At 38.5% G+C, this 19,852-nt stretch overlaps 1 long non-coding RNA gene across 1 annotated transcript in view; it reads right to left on the reverse strand.

Annotated features, from left to right (window-relative positions):
* LOC106958671 (uncharacterized) overlaps positions 1–19,852 on the reverse strand; it is a 121,568-nt gene that overhangs the window by 95,781 nt on the left and 5,935 nt on the right. Inside the window, exon 2 of the long non-coding RNA XR_001427194.1 lies at positions 111–195. This is a non-coding gene — a long non-coding RNA (uncharacterized LOC106958671). The remainder of the gene's footprint in view (positions 1–110; positions 196–19,852) is intronic.

Raw genomic sequence — 19,852 nt, forward strand, 5'->3', positions numbered from 1 at the left:
ATAGTTTCAGACTGTGGTCAGAGTATAAAAAGGGGATGCGGAGCGGGGGGGGGGGGGGGGGGGTTCCTCTGCCTCCCTACAACTGCAGTCTGCAGAAAAAAACAACTTACTGCTCCAGGAAAACTATCTGCCGTCATCAATGGCCATGCTAACCAGCCTTAGCAATTCCTAGCAGGCTCTGTTGTGGTGAACCAGCTGTAACGCAGCAGAGAGAAAGGAGCAGAGCATGAGCAGTGTGTACACGAGGGTGACTTACAGCGCTAAGACCCTTAAGTAATGCATTGGCCAATCAAAGCCAATACATCGGCTCTGATTGGCTGTTTCTGACTGAATAGTTTCTGCCATTAGTTCTGGGAGTACTGGGAAATGGAAAAGGAGCTTGATTTTTTTCCACAGAACATCTATCTCATACTCTACTGTCATGACATAGTGACAGTTTTACCTGCTGCATCTTTAAACCTGCACAGTAAAAATGCTGCTGTTAAAAATTGTGGTGGTAAAGAAGCTTAAAAAAGTTTGGGTCGCCTTTAACTGAAAAAAGTTAGATACACAAGTGCAAGGAGAGCAAAAATGTTAGCATGAAGCTCCAGACGACAGCTCTTTTAGTCCAGAGGGTTTATCACACACAGAGGGTGCAGCCCCCTGGTGGGTATGAGCTCATTTCACCCTCACTGACAAATAAATGGCATTTTCGTGTGTGTGTGTGTGTGTGTGTGTGTTTGTGTGTGTGTGTGTGTGTGTGTGTGTGTGTACGTGCATATGTGTACGGTATTCCACTTGAAACCCCTGAAAGTACTGTCACAACTGGCAAGGTGCCAGTTTCAGAACAGTTAGCAAGGCAGGACTGCAATGCTCGGCACAAACTAGTAACACACACACACACACACACAACGTAGAGATAATGTGACTCTCCTTAAAGAATACATGCCCCTCCAGTGCTTAGAAGTTTGTAGATCATTTTCAAGTCTTACCAACTTTACAGGACATTAACCGCTAAGGTCAGGGAGAGCTTTCATACAATCTCCCACACCCAGCGTAATGTTGGAAATATGCTGGCAGTGAAAATGGAAATTTTATGTCAGAACATGATTATCCAAGTGGGGCATTTAGAGTAGAATAGAAATATCCTTTACCGTCTCCATCTCTGAAGAAAACGAAAAACAGTGCTGACAAATAAATGGCGTTGGTGCAATGACAGAAGTGTTGTCATAACACCAAGCTCTTTTTGTTCATAAAAATCAGCCTTACTTGAACTTTTGTCCTGCTGATTTGTAGAAAAAAAGGGTTAAGCATCCAACCCTTTTGAATACTTTTTAAAGGTGCTGTAAATTAGGAAACGGAACATACAAGACTGGAGAAGACTGCTGAACACAACTGGTTTATAATATCTGTTAATTAAGAAGTCTTTGCTGTGTCTTCATTTGATAGCCTGCCAAACAGGTTCCCCTGTTACTGCCCGTTTAAAAAGGGAAACCCACTTGGCTCCTTATTTAGACTCCCTGAGTTGGGTCATTGTTTTGTGGAGGAGAAATCTCTGGGTGCGAGTTCATAAAGCCTATTGTTTAAGATTTAACATTGGAAAGTGTGTGTTTGACTTTAAAGACGTTCAACATTTGCAAAAAAAAAACGCAATCGTGAAGATATTTAAGTGGCCTGCACCGAAACAATTCTATGTGAAATGTACACAATGTACATAATCAGGCTTAACATTAAAATTGAGGTGCTGGCAGCAACAGGGAGGCAGCCTCCCGTTGCTGCCAGCACCAAGCTCCGACCTCCATCAGACCCCTAAAGATCTCCTGTGGTCTCTGGCACCAAGATGCTGGCAAGAGTTTCTGAAAGCCTATGAGGTAGTTTTTCCATCTTATCCCCAAGATGCTCAGTTGGATTTAACATGTGGGGAAATTTGGAGAATCTTTTAACACTTAAAACCTGCTGTTTTGCTCCTCAAACCTTTCCTTAGCCATTTCTACTTTGTGGAAGAGTATAGACAGAGGGAACAGCCGTTACGAAATGTCAGTTCCATCATAGAGTTTTCAAGATGTCCTAACAATGCTTATATAGGTTGTGCATGTTAAAGAATCATCAAAATGTGGATGGTAGGATCAAAGTTTTTCCCAGGGTTCAGAAGCTAGGCATCCACATTCACATCAAGTAAAGCACTATGTATGCACTTTACTTCATTTTATTAGCTCCAAGAACTGTTGTCTAAGAAAAGATACAGAATAACAAAATTAAAAGCAAGAAACAAAAACATAAAATTGACAGAAAGGAGAGACAGAGTTAGAGGTTTCTCCAGGTATTCACAAAGACTTTCAGTCGCCTAAACTGTGGATTTAGATCCAAAGAAACTTCCTTAAAGATCTTGGCAAAGGATACATGGCTATTAGCTTCACCACAGTCTCTCTCGCGGCATCTCTGTCTCTTTCTCTCTCACACACAAAAACCTACAGCCTCAACTGACCTCCAGTAGCCTCTGTGACCTGCAGTATCCTGCATTAGCTCACATTCACAAAATAAAAAACCTACATGAGCCTACACCAACCCACACTCACTGAGTCATTACACAGCACAAGCAGACAAAATCTTACATGCACACTTAATTCAGTGCAGCTGCCTAGTAACAGGTAGGTTATTTTTAATCGCTCAGGAAGTCTGCAAGAAATTAATTGTTTGTCAGATGGAATCTAATTGCACATCGAATGCATGAAACAACTTCACTCCATAATTTAAGTCCGGTCAGTTTAATTCATGTTTACTCGTTTACAGACGGACCCGCCATGTGTGGAGACACCTCTGGGATTTAGTCCCAGAACCCACACAGGACCAGAGCACCACCATGCAGCTTGCTTTGTTTTTAATAGCATCAGACATTGATACATGCAAATTTTGATTGCTTTATCTCATTTTCAACTTCGTTGAACAACATAACAGCTTTCACATTATAAAAATACCAACACAAAGTGTTTCCTTTTTTTGTGCGATACACAACATTTTAACAATGGCTGGAAATCGTTGGCCTCAGCTTGTATTAATTTGTTTTACAATTAGAATTTGAGTGACAAGTTAAATACAGTGGAACACATTTGCTTGAACTGATATTTAACTTTTCTCATTTTGGAAAAGGCCTTGAGATGATTTTTGTATTGAAGAGATGTAATAAAAAATAAAAAAAAATAAAAAATATTCAAGCATTTCTGTCTGGGCACATTATGTTATGAAAAGATGAAGTCAAGAGGTTCCTGTGAAGAGTTTTGTCTGCTCTAACTTCTGCTTCCTCGTTGAAAGAACCATAATACTGAACTAAATAATACCAAAAGTTCAGATACAGAGTTTAATTAGCAAAATCATATCATCCTATTCTGACCTTTTTTTTCATTCAATAAGTATTTCGTTCTTTGTCTTTTTAAATTCTAGTTTCCTTAGTGACAGTTTTGGTATGATAAATAACTGGCAGAGGTCAGAGACCTTCAGAAACTCTCAAATTAGATGAAATGATATTGTCCTAGATCATCATTGGTAACTTTTAGAACTGTGGTTCCTAATCCTGGTCCTCAGGCCACATGGCAGGTCAGTACATATTTTAGGATGAATTCACATCATAAAATATGTGAATTCACTAAAGCACTTTTTAGTCTGCTTCAATCAAACTCTTCATCATTTACCTAGAAAGTTTGGTTTGTTAGGGGAGGTGTGAATGTGTATTCCAACTCTGATCCGGAACAAAAAAGGCGAACTCTTGGTCTCGGTTGAAGTGAACTCTGGTGCGGTTCGAGAGCATAAGCGGACCGGAGAGCGCTCTCAAAGCAGGAAGCGGACCACAATGGGGGGCATTCTGGGTAAATGCAACCAAAATAAACGCATGAGAAATGGTTTATGGTTTTTTTTGCCAAAGACGAGAAAAATCCTACAAATGCTAAAACTGAACCCACTGCACTGTTCTTTACATTTCGTACAGAAGGAAGCCCAAGACCGAAAAAATAAATAAAAATGCTCGAGATTCAGTGCAGAACATGCCTCTGTTGACAGAACATAAGTTTCAGGTCAAAGTATCACACTTCAGGTGTATTTCTCTTTATTTTGGAGTTTTTGATGATTTCAATGGTGTTAAGATGTTTTCTCCATGTCTGGAGCAAAACATCTGTACTATAGGTGGATTTCCAAATCAATTGGAAAACATAAAACACATAGAAGCAGATTGTAAAAAGAGGACCAGGGCAGACTAGAACTGGCAGATTTGATCAATAAGCTGCAATGATTTAGAGCCAAGTTGTTATAAACGATATATCCTGCCACAAGCTGCAGAACTGCTGCATCATCCACCACTAATGCCAAGAATGATCGCCAGGCAGACTTATGATGAGCTCCTTCCCACCAGTTTGCTCCATTATGCCGGCGCTTGCAGTACAGCTTAAGCCATCAACATTATTCCAGTCAATACCAGCGGGAAATATGGAAAATAGAAATCACACAGCTCTGCAGCAAAGAAAAGAAAAGTTGCTTCAGTATTCTCACCCTTCCTGTGTAGCTACATTAAACTTGTACGTATTTCTCAGTCAAATGCACATCTGCAACCAGCTGAGGTAAAGAGAGCAAAACATAGCATTTACATGTGGAGAACATGCACAGAAACCAATCTGGTGAAAAACTTCAAACAGGAAGATAAACAGATAACTGTGGAACAGTTGATTAGAGGACAATAACTGTCCTTGTAATTTGCTTGAGTTTTGTCATTCACAGCGGTTTTTATCATTTCTGAGGGAATAAATAAAAACTCTGAGTCACACAAACTGAACCAACTGAAACTCTGAACACTCACTGACCTTGGTTGTCTTCATCTTCACATAAGTTGTAGTCTTCAGCCGTCGAGTTTATCAGATAAGATGGAAGTCCTTCAGTATGTACATGAGTCTGTCAGAATGATCATCTACCAAGGGGATTATTAAAATCAGCTGGTCATATAAACCATCTCAGACCCACTGATGAAGGTTCCTGGCTGGATATTGTTAATGCTTCTGTGACATAATCAGTCTGAACAACAAACTGAATCAGTATTTGTTAGCTTACTTTAAAAAAGCCTGTATTTTTGTGAAATGGTGTAATGACCATCCAGACACTGAAAAAAAATAAAAATAAACAATTCAAAGATTTTGTTCAAATATCTTAGTTCACTTGAAATAAGACAAAATTAACTTAGAAGAGACTTTTCAGCAAGAAATATGAGCTTCTTTTAAGTCAGTAATTTCTTATTATTGATGAAGAACATCTTGCTCCACTGGCAGATTAATTCACTTAAACCAAAGGGAAAAGTGTCTTGTAATAAGTGAAATAATCTGCCAGTGAAATTGGTAGATTTTCAGAAGAGACACAAAGAAAGTCGGCCTTCTATCACCTGAAGAACATTTCCAAGATTAGAGGACTGATGTCTCAGCGAGATCTAGAGAAACTCATCCATGTGTTTATCTTTAGCTACATTAATTACTGCAACAGCGTCTTCACAGGTCTGCATAGAAATCAACCCTCCACTGCAGCTGGTCCAGAACGCTGCTGCTGGTGTGCTGACTCAACCAGGAAGATGTAGCAGATCATCCAGTTCTAAAGTCCTTCTACTGAGGGAATAGATTTTAAAATACTGTTAGTTTATAAATCACTGAACGGTTTAGCACCACAATACGTTGAAGATCTGCTGTTGCTGAATCAACCTTCCAGACCTCTGAGGTCTTCTGGTTCTGCTCTGCATCCAGAACCAGAACCAAACATGCAGAAGCAGCATTCAACAAATCTGGAACAAACTTCCAGAGAACTGGAAAAATAACCATAAATATTCATTAGTATATTTTACCTGGATTTTATGATGATGATTTTTGATGATTATGATGATGACAAAATCTAATGTTTGTTGCTTGTTTAATTGGTTTAAATTTAAATTTAAATTTTAATTTGTTTTAATTGGTTGCTGTGTTATGTTTCTATCATGTGAAGCATTTCAAAATGCTCTGGTGTTGAACTTGATTTGACATATTTAAAACAAATGACTGTATACCAAATTAATTTGTTTCTACAGAGTGTTTCACATTAACATGTATACTTATGTACAGTGGATACACACCATCTACGGTTCAGTATTCACTTATTCTGCTACGGAACATACCTCCAAATTTTTTTAGAAAAATTTGACAGTTTTAACTATAATTATATTATGTTGTATTTGGTGTGGGGTCTATTAAAATGAGCAGCTAAGCATTTTTAGCGCTTGTCCCAAGTACAAATTTTAGCTATATGGAGGAGGTTATGCACTGTGTTACCAGGTACAATTCAAACATGATATTGACCAAATATATTCAGTTGCCTTCAGGCGAACTAAAACTAGTGCGTAGCCCAAGCAGAACAAAATAAGAAACTTGTAAACATGCCAAAATCATGCACATTCTGGACATTTCTAGCTGTCTTTTGATGTCAAAGTCAAAAAAAAGAAATTTTTAACATGGTGATTATCTTTAGAAAGACGATAATAACAGCCGAAGACGTCCAACACAAACTAAACAGACTCCCAAATGCATCTTTGGGTTCCCACCTTCGCACCCGGCTTATCATCATGAGCTTAGGGCTTTACATCAACTCTCCTTCTGTGTGTGACTGCAAGTAGAGTCAACACAATGCCCAGTGTGGTTAGATGATTGAAGTGCTTTGTCTTAACCTTACATCCTTCACTGAAACGAGGGTGTGTGGGATGCAGTAAGGCGTGCCAACAAGCTGATTTTTCCCCCCTAATTTAAAAAGCTTGCTCGTGTCCTGAGGGCAGCAAGACGTCCTCCACTAATTTCCATTTCTGAGGCATCAGCAGTACAAGTTTGAGGAGGTCTGCAAGTTTCTTCCAGGAGAAAAAAAACTTCCTGGTGAAAGTGAGAATTAAATAAATATACATTTACACAGTTCCCCCAACACAATTAATACAAACTTGTCTCATCAGAATTCCTCTTTGCAGCCCGTCTTAATTCTGACCTCGCAACCATCTGTAGCAAAAAAAAAGTATAACATCTCCATCTGATTACTATTCAAGGAGTGTATATATAAATAACCAATGACTGAATGCATAAATGATCATAAGGAAGTGTGCAGAAAAAAATCCGCTGTGTAGAAAGTTTAACAGTAAACCTGAGGAACAGAAAGAGATGAGGATAAAAGAAGCAAAGCAGAGCAGTGAGTAAATTACAGTGAAAGCATGCAAGTAAATACAGAGCATGACCGTGTAGCACAAAGTCATCAAGAGTTCCTGAATACCTGCAGAAGAGTTGCAGGGTTTAATGGCAAAAACATGATATGCAGCATATTACTTTAATAAGTTATAAATGCATTCTAGCTTCCTGACTCATAATCATTTCTCAATCAAAAGTCCATAGAGATTTCTTCCTCCAAAAACAATTATATAACAGCATGTATGTTTGCATCACGCCTATCACGAGCAAATTCATCACTGTGACATTCCCAGAGGCAGATTTTAGCGATTGCAGGATTTCTCTTTTGTCTTTGGTGAAGGATCACGAGTCATTTCTCCAGCTAGCTAGACCCACACATTTGTTTTGGTTGCATTCACCCAGAATGCCCTGGTGCCGTTCAAATATGTGTGTGAACACCAAGCGGACCGGAGTTCACTTCAACTGAACCCAGACCGAGGTTTTTAGGCAGACCAGAGTTTGTGTTTTGGTCCTCCTGAATCTGGGAAAAGGCATTGATCACCATCTTCATCCACCTCCAACACCAGTTGTCTTCATCGGAGTGGAACTGAACAGCCTCAGGATTACTTCATCACAGTTCGTTCCTCTGTCTCTCAAACTATGGCAAAAAAAAAAATCTGCTGTTCATTTACTGTATCAATCTTGGTAGAAGGAGCTCCCCAAGTTTCCTTCTTGATCCCACTGCAGCCCAACCATCCGTGTTCACCACTGTACAAGAGACTGGTTCAGAAAAGCAAGAAGACTGACAAAAGGTTAGATGCTTGTGTGCTGTAATGCTGCTAACACAAGCACAACCTGAACGCAAAGATCACTGAAATATTGCAAGCTGTACCAACTATAGGAGGATTCCTGGTGTCAATCCCTGTTATTAAACAGCAGCCTCTCTGGAAGTTACTGTTTATGTTAGAGCAGAAGATGATATAAGGGCAATAATGAGGCCGCTCAGATCTGTGCTTCACAGCGCTAATGGGGCAGTCGCCAACAACATAATCAAAGTGAACGATAACTTAACCCAGCAACGTTTTACTGGCTGAACACACATGTAAAGTTGAGTCTAAAATATTTCAACATGGCTCACATTTTTTTAAATATTTCTCCATAGAGCAGCGAATCCCTGTCTAAAGAGGGGCGTTCGAAACTTTAACAGCCTAAATGCTAAATTTAATCATCCCAGCGTCGCCCCGGGCTCATTAAAACGCTGCAGTAAACCCGACGTGTCACAACAATTAGGCCGTGTTGTCTCAACTTCTGGTACAAGGCGCTTCGATGTTAGCATGCGATCGGGGGGAGGCTCCTTATCTGCAAGTCCTCTTTAGCTAAATTCCCTTCGGGTTCACCCGGAGTTCCCCCCATTTTTTTTTTTTTTTTTTTTTTTTTTTTTTTTTAAGTTGTAGCCTATGGCAAAGCACAGCCTAGTCGCAGTCTGCATCAATAATGTAGACACCACAGCCTGTTAACATCTCAGCCTTTAGCTAGTGGTCTGCTTGACAGCCATGCACTTAAACAAAGGCAGGCTGGAGCTGTGATTAGCACAAAGAGAACAGAAAGCTGGACAATTTTAAGTGTGAGAGAATAATAATTTGAAGTTCAGAGTACGGTCGAAGAGATGAACACACACTGCTGCTTTAAAGCCAGGAGGAGTACAGTAGATGAAGTGTGTGTAAGAGTGTGTGTAGAAACTGGCTTCTGTGGCATATTTACCAAATGACCACACTGCAGCATAAAAAGGAGTGAATTTCAGCACCCCCAAAAATAAACTCTGAAATTTTTCCACAAATTGTCTGAATTTGAAAAGTTCTAAATTTGATGAAAAAACTTGGAAATTTCTGAGTTTAGAAATTTCAACTTTTGACAAAAAATTTCCAAAATTAAAAAAATTTAAACTTGAAATTCAAATTTTGAGATTAATGTCATTAATTTAAGAAAAAAGGCTTTGTAGAAAGGCTCAGATACTTTTCTAGAAAAACATGAAATTTCAGTTTCAAAAGCCAAACATTTTTGACTTTTAAAACTGAAATTTTAAACTTTTTTCCCCAAACATTTCTGAGATTTTCACATTTTCAAACTCAGAAATCCCCCCCCCCAAAAAATTCTCACATTTTCTTTACTTAAATGTTCTGTTTTTTCTAGATAGTTTCTGAGATTAATCTCAAAGTGTCTAATGAAAAGTTTCATCTGTTTTTTTTCTCTCTCTCTCTGCAGGGTCCCCAGTACACCGTTGTATCCTCTCTGTCTTACAAACACCTCATCTTGGAAGAATCTCAAAAAGCACCTCATGCCACGCTTTCACACGCAAAACTATAATTTAAAGATTCCAACAAAATTCGGTTTGCAAAAGAGATGGTGTAAATCTTTCATCAGTAAAACTAAAAAGCCACAGAGGAGAAGACTTTTCAGGCTAACAGAACACGCATGAAACATGTCTGGGTCTCACTCACTTTCTCCCATGCAAGGATGCCACTGAATTATTTAACTACTACTTAGGCTCCGTGGTTAAATTAAACTATGCAAACAAGAGCAATCTGAAATAAAATCACATCAGCAGCAAGCTACCGTTTGACAAAACAGCTTAAACGTCTTCAATGACGCGCATTTGAAGAGGAAGACCTGATGAAACTGCTGTCTTCAGCACTTTTCTTCGCAGGGCTTCTTATCTACTTAATCACCGACGTAGCACTGCGCTTTCTGGACTGCCTCTAATCAGCGTGGGAACTGTGGAAACATTTACCCAATGCTGAGGAGCTCTTCTATAGAGCTTAAGGAGCTGTGAGATGTGGGAAGTGGATTCGTTAAGAGGACATAAACGACAAGAGCAAATATCTGTCAAGTGTTTTCCTTCAGGATCACATGCCAGTCAAGGCAAAGCGGCTTTTTTCCTGCGTTTTACTGGAAGTTTAGGTATTTATGGACTGTACGGAGTGTAAGGACTGTATGCTGTGAGCGCCGAAGTTCTTTGTGTGTTCAGGTTGCAAACAGAGAAATGCTGAGTTTGCTGGGGAGAGACAAAATATCAAAAGTAACCATACTACTAGTAAAACTGATAACATTTATGCTGAAATTAAAATATAATTTTGATGAATTTGCAAATGGCAACAATGGTAGAAAAATAAATATCAGAATCTTGTATCCCTAGTATGTACCAATGGAGGACATTGCCTTAATCGAGAGATGGAGACAAGCAGATGAATCAGTACATCATTTCAGAAAGAGCTCAAACAAAATTATTAATCCAGGATTTTAACATTTTAATCTAACAAATCTCATCTAGGAAACAAGGCCAGACTTAAATATTCTACTGGATATTATTCTGGAAACTTACATCTTCATTCCATATCCTCGTGAATTCATTATTCAAAAACTTGATATTTCTGTTGACAACTGAAAACTAAAAAAAATATTTTTTACATACTAATCTGTATAAAAATATGACTTACAAATGTTTAAACATTGGTGCTGCCAGCACTTTCATGGTTTGCTCCATTTCTTGGCCAAAGTCAGCTGAAGCAGGCTGAGTTTTCATGACTCAGCACAGTGATGAGTCATGACTGAGAATCAGAGAGAGAGAGAGAAAATATGTCACTCAAGCAACTTCAAGTAAAGTGTGTTTAGTCCACTGGAAAGTCAAAAACTGTTGAGAGAGAAACTGATGTCTATGGAGCGAACTGCAGTTGTGGAGGAGGAACGGCAGAACGCTGGATGCCAGATTGGACAAAAAGCAGGACAGTTTAACTGAAGGGTTTAAAGCATGGATACAAAATGCCGTTTTTCTTTATTAAACTGTAAGTTCAAATATTAACTTTAATTTTGTAGACAACTAAAATTAATATTAATCGTATGGTCTAAAATCTATCTTACAATGCATTTAAGTTGTATGTTTTAAACGCACTACTGTATTTGCGAATTAACTCTATATAGCTAATATTTTGAAATTTGAGTCATGGAATTATATTCACAAATTTATTTTTCTTTAAATATAAACCGTCAGTCTCATAATAGTTTAAACAGAACCGTGTGAATACAAATGGTTTCTGAATAAAAAAATTGTTTCTGAATCGACTTGTGACCCTAAAAATCAGAATCTCATCGATAGACTTGCGGATCGAAAAATGATGCATCTTAGTTACGTTTCTGCACAGCTTTATTTAACTAGCTCAGGGCTGCTGTTATAATAATCATCTGCACTGATCTATTTATTCAACACATTTTTTCATTATCCAATCTTTTTTAATTTAGATTTTTTTAAAAAATCTAAATTTGTTCAGCGAGTATTCCATGTACCACCGAGTTGCATTTTGCTCTAATCATTAATTGGCTGTGTTTGAGCTTCAGTTTCCAAACATAACCATGCGTTTTACAAGCCGCCACAAAAACAACTCGATGCATTCGTTTTTGAAGCAGCTGAAGGCACTCTCTCAGGTCAGACTCATTGTCTGGGGACATATTTTCCACTGAATTAATGTAAATCTGGACCCACGTTTACTGATTCATACTGGACCTGGTGTGCCAATGCTCAGACTTCATCCTGCCAACTCCATTTATTTTTCTGCTGCTCGTCTTATAAAACATTACTGTATAGATGTCTAAAACCTGGCATGTAACAAAGCTCTTAATTCCTAATCATGCTGCACTGAAATGTAAATTTTAAGAGCTTCATTTTATCTTATTGTCATATTGGAGTTTGTACTGCATAGTTTTTATTTCAACACATTTTGGGGGGTTTTTTTGGATATTTTATTCTGTGGTACACACAGTATCATGGCTGTTAAATTAAATAGTTATTGATATTCAAAAGAAAATGTTCAATAAATTCTAATCCCAAAGAATTAATATTTTCCTCTGTGAAATGGGATCCCATTACAAATACATACAAATAACTTTTCAGCAAGGTATAGTGGTTTGTTTTAAATCAATAATTTCTTAATATTGATGAAAAAAATCCTTCCACTGGCAGATTAACTTATAAGGGAAAATGTCTGCCAGTGTAACAAATGCTTTTTATCTATATTCAAGAATTCAATGCCAACAGCCATCACCATCTACAAATAATGCTTCGAAGAATTTGAATTACTGCGAGTTAAAACATTTAATTTCCCCTTTGGATCAATAGTATTTTTGGATTTTGAATTGTTGACTGAAAACAAGCTCCTATATTTTGCTGAAAAGTTACTTGCAAGTTCGTTTAGAAATAAGACAAAACGTATTCAAACTAGAAACTAGACAAAAATACTGAAGATTTGGCGTTTATGCAGCGAGTATCTGAAAACTTTCTCTTTCTTGAAAGTTGGTGAAAAATATTTATGTCATGTAATGAGTGTAAAAACGTTGGTAAATATACAGCAGACGAAAGTTTGGACAGAAATCCAAATATTATCCAAAGTTTACTTGAAAACTACAACTAAATGTTTCTATATCTGCTTTAGTTTATGAAAATCCAAATGATAACATAGGAATAATTGTTTAAACAAACATAATTTGGTAATGTCATACTGTTTCATGCAACAATGATTTCATACCGCTATGGTATTTTTACTAGATTTTTACTGAGGATCCTACATTGGGCCAAACGGATCCAGGCCCAGTAGCACTGGTGAGACGGGCTCACACTGATTGGTGCACAAACAAACCAGAGTTTTGAACGATTCCTTCCGATCACAGAGAGGATGGCAGGCTCAGTGCAGCCTCTCTGCAACACATCCACAAAATGGGACTGCAAGCAGTGCACTGCAGGGGGCAGCCTCTCAGTGAAAAGTCAGAGTGCAAAAGCTAGAACTGAGGCAAAGTTAAACGTTCGGTTTACAGGTTGAAGCTTCAGGAGACTTTTTTTTTTTTTGCCAAGAATCACAGGAATGTTGAGAATAAAAATATAGCCTGGAAATAGTGAACACTTAGTCTTTGTACATTAAACAATAGGATTTAAAGACTGCACTAAGAATAAGACATTATTCCGTCTGATTTGTGACAGAATAAAACGTAATGCTAATGGCTTTAATGGTCTTTTTGCCAAGACCTTTCAAAAGACCATTTCCCTATTCACTGCACAAAAAATCTAAAGACTCACAAGAAATTGAGTCTTTACAAATGACTCACAATTACATAGTGCCAAATTCTGTCAATTTTTAAAGGGGCACTATTATATTTTATAGCATAATCAAGAAATGATAACTTCAGTTAACTACATATGCTGTATATATTAAATGTGACTTGAAAGAAATTTGAGTTTGTAATTTAACGCCTTGAAATTGGGCCTCCGTCTTCAAAAACTCCTTTTTCTGGAACGCCGTCTTCAGGAAGTCGTCATAACATGGCTCCTCTATTAACCCTTCAACATTTTTACCAACGTTTCACAGAGAAGTAGCTCGTAAAATGAGCTCAGCAGATGCGCAGTTCCAACAGGTGTTTGCCAATTGCTGCTGGCTAGTCTGAAGGAGCTGAGTGGGGGAGTCGAAGGCAAGGGCTGCTCTTGGAAGCTGCAGCTCTGGGGAGGAGCTTCGTCCTCGATGTTAGAGCTAGGTCCACCAAGGCGTTTTGCACAGCTTAATGGTCGCCATGGGAGATTAAAAAATTTCTCAAACATGCATGCATGAATCAAATCCAACTCTCCAGGTATGTTTTTGATGAGGGAATAACATAACATGATGTAAAGCTAGAAAAAGGCACATTTCACACAATATTCTGTAACCCATGATCCAGGATTGGTTGACAGAAAAGTACTCTTCTTTTTTTGTTGACTGAAGAGTAAACCTGTCACAATAAACAATTAACTGGATAACAGACTCCAGTGAGCTTGGCAATTTGTATAATGTTTATTAATTTTAAAGAGCAATTTTGTTTATAAACATTTCATAGTTCTTTTTATTTATGGCTTTGTTTAATTTCATATAGTTTTTGATTGTTGTGTTTTAGATATTTAAAATGCCTGTAAGTTCCAGTGTGGAGTGTTCTGTACAAAATTAAGGTTTTCGGCTTTGAGAAGGTGAACTTGCATTATGTCAATATCAGCATATTAGCTGAAAATGGTTGCAAAGCAACAATATTATCATTCATCTCAATTTTTGTTTATTCATCGTCCAGCAAAGTCTGTTATGGTGATTAGCCTATTTTTTTTTAAATTTCTTTTAAGGTTTTATTGGTTCTAGTGGCCTTTATTTGATAGTGAATTGAGAGGAAGGTGGGTAATGAGAGAAGGGGGGAAGACATGCGGTAGGAGTCACCAGGCCGGGAATCGAACGTGCAACGCTGCCTCAAGGATTAAGGCCTTCATATGTGGGTTGTGCTTAACCCCTCTGCTGCCACAGCACCCCGATAAGCCTATTAAACAGGAAGTAAAAATGTATACCTGACTGAAAGCTGATCCTGAATCCATGACCTGAACCAAACCATGGATTTTGTGAGTCGCTCCACCCCTACTGCTTGCACAACTCATTAGGTAACCAATAGAGACGGGAAGAACAGCAGCAAAAAAGAGGCTGAGAACCACAAAAAAAAATATATATATATATACATATATATATATATATATATCTGGAAGCCCGTGTTCTGACTGAGCTGACTTTTCTGATGGGATGGAAATACTCCCCGATGCTAAAGTGTCTGCAGGGTAGAGCTGAAAAATACAGTTCGGGCAAATTGGCACTTATCATGGTGTTCCAACTGGGGTTAAAACTGAAGGTTTTCTTCAGCGGTTTGATCTTCTGTTTGACTAGCACAATATCTTGGATGTATTCAGTCAGAACTCAGCCAGATGATTAGCTCTGGCCAAGAAAATATCCTAAAACATTTTAAAGTTAAAAAAAAAAAATAAAAATCAGAGCAGAGATGTAAAAATGTTTTCCTTTCTTTGGAAACAAAGGGAAAATCTAGCCTGCAGTGCTTTTGAAAAGATAAACAATTCAAACAGATTTTCTTAAAGGGTTGCTAAATTACACGGTATCAAGCTGGTTCTAAAGCAGTTCAGTTGTGATGTGGAGAATTAAAGTGAGCCAACATAGAGCAAAGGGAAAATCAGTATACATTTTTTGCTAGAAAATATATATACATTTTAAGGGTAATTACATAAAGACAAAATATGAACGTGTGTGCATTGTGCTACATCTACAGACCAACTACAGACCAGGCAGTAGTTCTTCTGTCCGTTTTGTCCACATGTTGTTTTCTTTTTTACACTCACAATTTTACAAACACTTTGTCGGAGAAGAGCCCATATATTTGTGGATCCAACACACACACACCAGTGCAGACTGCCACTAGTTTTTACCAGTCTAGCGCCTTCATTCCACCAACAATACTGTCGCATTTCGCCATGTCACATGGACTGGCAGACAGACGAGGCTCTTGTGTGTGCGTGTGTGTGTGTGTGTGTGTGGGAAAGCAAAAGCAGGAGAGTGGAGTTCAGATTCCAGCTGATCCGTCAGCAGCAGACAAGCTCCATCAAGTCTGTCTCCTCCGACAGACACACACTCCGCCTCTTGCCTCAGGAGGCGAGAAGCCGCTAATTGGCAAAGGGCAAAAGAACACACACACGCGGTAAACACACATACACAAGGAGAGTCAGGTACGCGCGCACACACTAATAAGAACAAAAAAGCAGACGGACACAGAAGACCGGCTCTGAGAAGCACTTTTTCCAAAGTGTGTGTACGTCGAACGGCTCAACCTGGCAGACGTTACTCGAGCTAAGAATACACACCGCCTGCCTGCCGAGTTTCTCTGCAACTTACCTTGTTGATAATCTGGTTGATCCCCCCGTCCTCATTACCCTGGCTTTAGTCATTTTATGCTATAGCTAAAATATAAGGGACTGCAATAATCATTCATTTCCCAAATCTCCTTTAGGCAGAATATATGTGCATTCTGGACTTTTACACTTGTGAGAAAAAAAAACTTCCAAGTGGAAATATTTGAACATCCTGGGATTCATGACAACACGCTAAAGTTCTGGTTTAAAAAAACGGCACACACCCGAAGGCTGGAGAATTAATGAGCAAATGCTGAGGTTGTTTTACCAACAGTTGACATCCCCCTCTTAAAAAGATATGATGAAAATAATTAGAGAGCGTTGCTGAGGTGCTAATATGAGGCTTTTTTTTAATAGGATCCCTGTGGAATCACAAGCCATCGTGACGACCTGCAGACATTTCATACAAGTGTGACCCAGTTTTTTTTTTCTGTTCCTATGGAGATCCCAAACACAATTCCCAACATAAATACAACACAATACTGTTAATGTGGGAAAGCTGTATTAATCTAAGACTCTAACCTGTATCGGCCCGTGTGAACATAACTCTACAATGAAGCGTTATTGTAAAGTACCACATAAGGCTTCAGGCGAAACGCTAACTGCTAGCCCTTAATCCATGAATTTCTTAACTTACTGTGTATTAAGATTAAGAGAGCATTTAAAGCCTTCAACAATGTCTTATGAAAAACCCCAAGCTTGAATGTATTTTATTTGGATTTTATTTGATATCCCAACACAATGCAGCTCAAAATTATGAAATAGAAAGAATTTTACTTTTCTCAACAAATAAAAACAAAGTTTCTTAGCCTGTCTTACATAATGAGATTTATCACCATTCTTCTTTGCAATGTCGCTCAGCCTCGTTCAGATTGATTGGACAGAGAGCATCTGTGAGCGTCCATGATTAGAGTCAGTGCCCTGTTAGAAAATGTTTGGTTACATCCAACAGGTTTGCTTTCAGGTTTATTGTGCATTTATCTCACTTATCCATATTCACTTCTCTCCCACACTTCAGTCTAATGGCCGACTTGTGGCCACATATGCAGGCATTTGTATTGGCACACACCTTTCATTCATAGCGCAGTCCACCTGGGGACTATCCTCCCACTCAGTACCTGTATTCTTTGGTTTGCTTAACATGGTCATGAAGAGAGTGCCACAATGGAGTCAAAAATCAACTTAGCAATTTCCATCCTAGAGTTTTTAGCCATTGGACAAACTCAAGTTATTTTGTAGCCTGGCCAAAATAGTCAGGCTACAATATCCTACACAATTCTCATCTTTCTTCACTGCCCTGTCCTCCCGCTGAGCTAGATTTTTGTTTTAGAATTGTGGTCTGGCTATACAAGGTTGTAGTTTGGCAATGGCATTGGAAGGAGTGAACAATGTCATTCAGTCCAAGTTGTTCACGCTTCTAAATATTGAGCAGTTAATGTTAGAACAAGAGGAATGTCTAAGATGCTTCATTGTTAGCAAAGATGTCATAACCCTACTCCCCATCGTTTTGTTTACAGAGCGTGCAGGTTTTGTTATGCTTCCTAGCATAGCGTAGCATGACATACGTCATGGAAAAGCATTAGCAATTGCCAACTTCAACAGAGTCCATGCCTTTCAGCAATCAACTGTTTCTCAATAACCGAAGGTCCAGACCTTCTGTACAACACAAAGCGTTGAACTAGGTGCTGGTTTTCATCAGTCTAGGTATTTTGTGAGAAATTGTACAAATGTACATACGGTAATTCCTCACCCCGTCTGATAAATGTTCCTCAAAAGTATTCATGATGTCTGCGTATACAAAAACTAGATGGTGGAATAGCAGATAGGCTGAAGCGAAATAAAGCTGTCTGAACGCATTTCTCATAAAATGTGCCCACAAACTCCTGATCAATCACACAACAGAGCACTGTGCGACGTAGTTTGGCCTGATGTCGAGAAGGGGAAGAGAACGCAACAAAATGACGCACTGTCATGCAGCTATGTCAAAGACAGCAGATTTCAACAGTTTCAATGCAGTATGAGAGTCATACAGTTGCACAACAAATAAATACAACGTCATTGCAATATCATTATGTGGAACATTCATATCAAAAATGAGTGTTTGGAATACAATGGCTGGCTGGCTACTGTAAATTTGTATCTCAAGTGATTGAAGCAAAGAAGAGAAGGAGTTAAGAAAACAGACTTTTCTCAACTATATATGGTGTCTAAGGAAAGGAATCACTCATTTAAAAGGAGAAAAGACTGCAGAGCCTGCTGTTAGTTTCATAAATGACAGTAAACAAAGAAAGAAAGCTTCTCAATTACATGGTGTCACACTTAATGACTCCCTCATTCAAGAAATCTCACGGTCATCTCTTCCAGTAAGATGTCTGGATCTGCATATTCACTGTGGAGATCTCCACTTGACTCTAGCATAGTGAATTAAGTCTCTTGGCTCTACAATGAGAAATTACATATCAGACATTACAGAAGCATCTTATCAAGCTGAAGGAGATTTAAAGAACTTTACCTGGATCACCAGACCAAATATGGACAACCACAATCGCAACATGGTCAGACATAATTCACTAATGAGAGAGAGAACCATGGTTTTCTTTGGGCTGAAAGTAACTGTTTGTACAGTGAAGAATTTTATTCTAACATAAGGACGGCATCCCATCCTTGCCGTCTCACAGCACGGAGGTTGTTGGTTCAAATCAGAACAGGAATCTTTCTGCATGGAGTTCAGAGTTCGGTTAGGGTTCTCTTGGGGTACACTGGCTTCCTTCCATCATCCAAAAACAAGTGAAAGTTAAATGGCCACTCTAAATTTTGCTTCAGTATTAGTGTTCCCCTCTGACTGGAAACTTACCCATGGTGCACCTAGATGTGTTCAACAGTGGCAACAAGCATCATGCACCTTTCAGGAATGGGTACCAGTACTCAGAATTTGACCCAGAAGGTGATATCAACTTCCAGGATGGATTGTAACAGTTCTGAGCAAGAATCTGCACTAGAAAGGTGAACTTTGATGTACTTGCTAAAACAATCATTGACATCTTACAAAACTAAATTCAGTCCAATTCAGTTTGCTTCTATAATGCTCAATTCACAGCACAATCAATTCAATCCAACCAGTCAGATTCAAAGTCAATGACGCATTCCTTTTGATCCTAGTCATCAAGTAGTACACAATCAAACTCGGTTTATGATTTAAAATAGCAAAAAGGTTTTCTGTCTAAGGCAATCTAGCCAATTGCATTGAGTCACTGACTTGCATCATTCACCCCTTTAATGTACATTACATTTAAAATGCAATGCACATAAGGCAGAGTAGGGCTAATGGGATTCCTATAACTACCACAATGTCAGTGTGAACCAATAATACCGTTACTTTTAAGGCAGTCCACGGTACAAAGCATTGTACGGTGATGTGAAAAAATATGCCCCCTCAAAGATTTATTCTGTTAAAGATTTTTGCTACACTTAAATGTTTCAGCTGATATATTATTTTAGTATCAGATGCTGATTATGTATAAAAATAAAAAAAGCCATTTAGACAAGACTGGCTCAGGTGAAAAAGCAATTATCTAATAATAAAGTCAGTTTGATTAACAATTGTTTTTGTTCAGTTTCACAAACCGGGTCTGATTATTGCCAGACTGTTGCAATTATGAAAATACTTAAAAAGAATCTGTCTGACTGCATTAAGTAGTAAAGCATCATCTCAGAAAGCAATACATCATGCCTTGATCTAACAATTCAATAACATGGGATGACTAGGCCTGTCGCGATAAAATCGCATGATAAATTAAACCTATCGACCTCATTTTAATTATCGGCTTTATCGTCTCTTCCTGCCTTTCTGTTGACACTGAATGAAAAAAGGCCCAACTCCGGT

Source organism: Poecilia latipinna, unplaced genomic scaffold (assembly GCF_001443285.1).
Source record: "Poecilia latipinna isolate Pla-1442-1.1 unplaced genomic scaffold, P_latipinna-1.0 Scaffold1006, whole genome shotgun sequence".
Taxonomy (NCBI): Eukaryota; Metazoa; Chordata; class Actinopteri; order Cyprinodontiformes; family Poeciliidae; genus Poecilia; species Poecilia latipinna.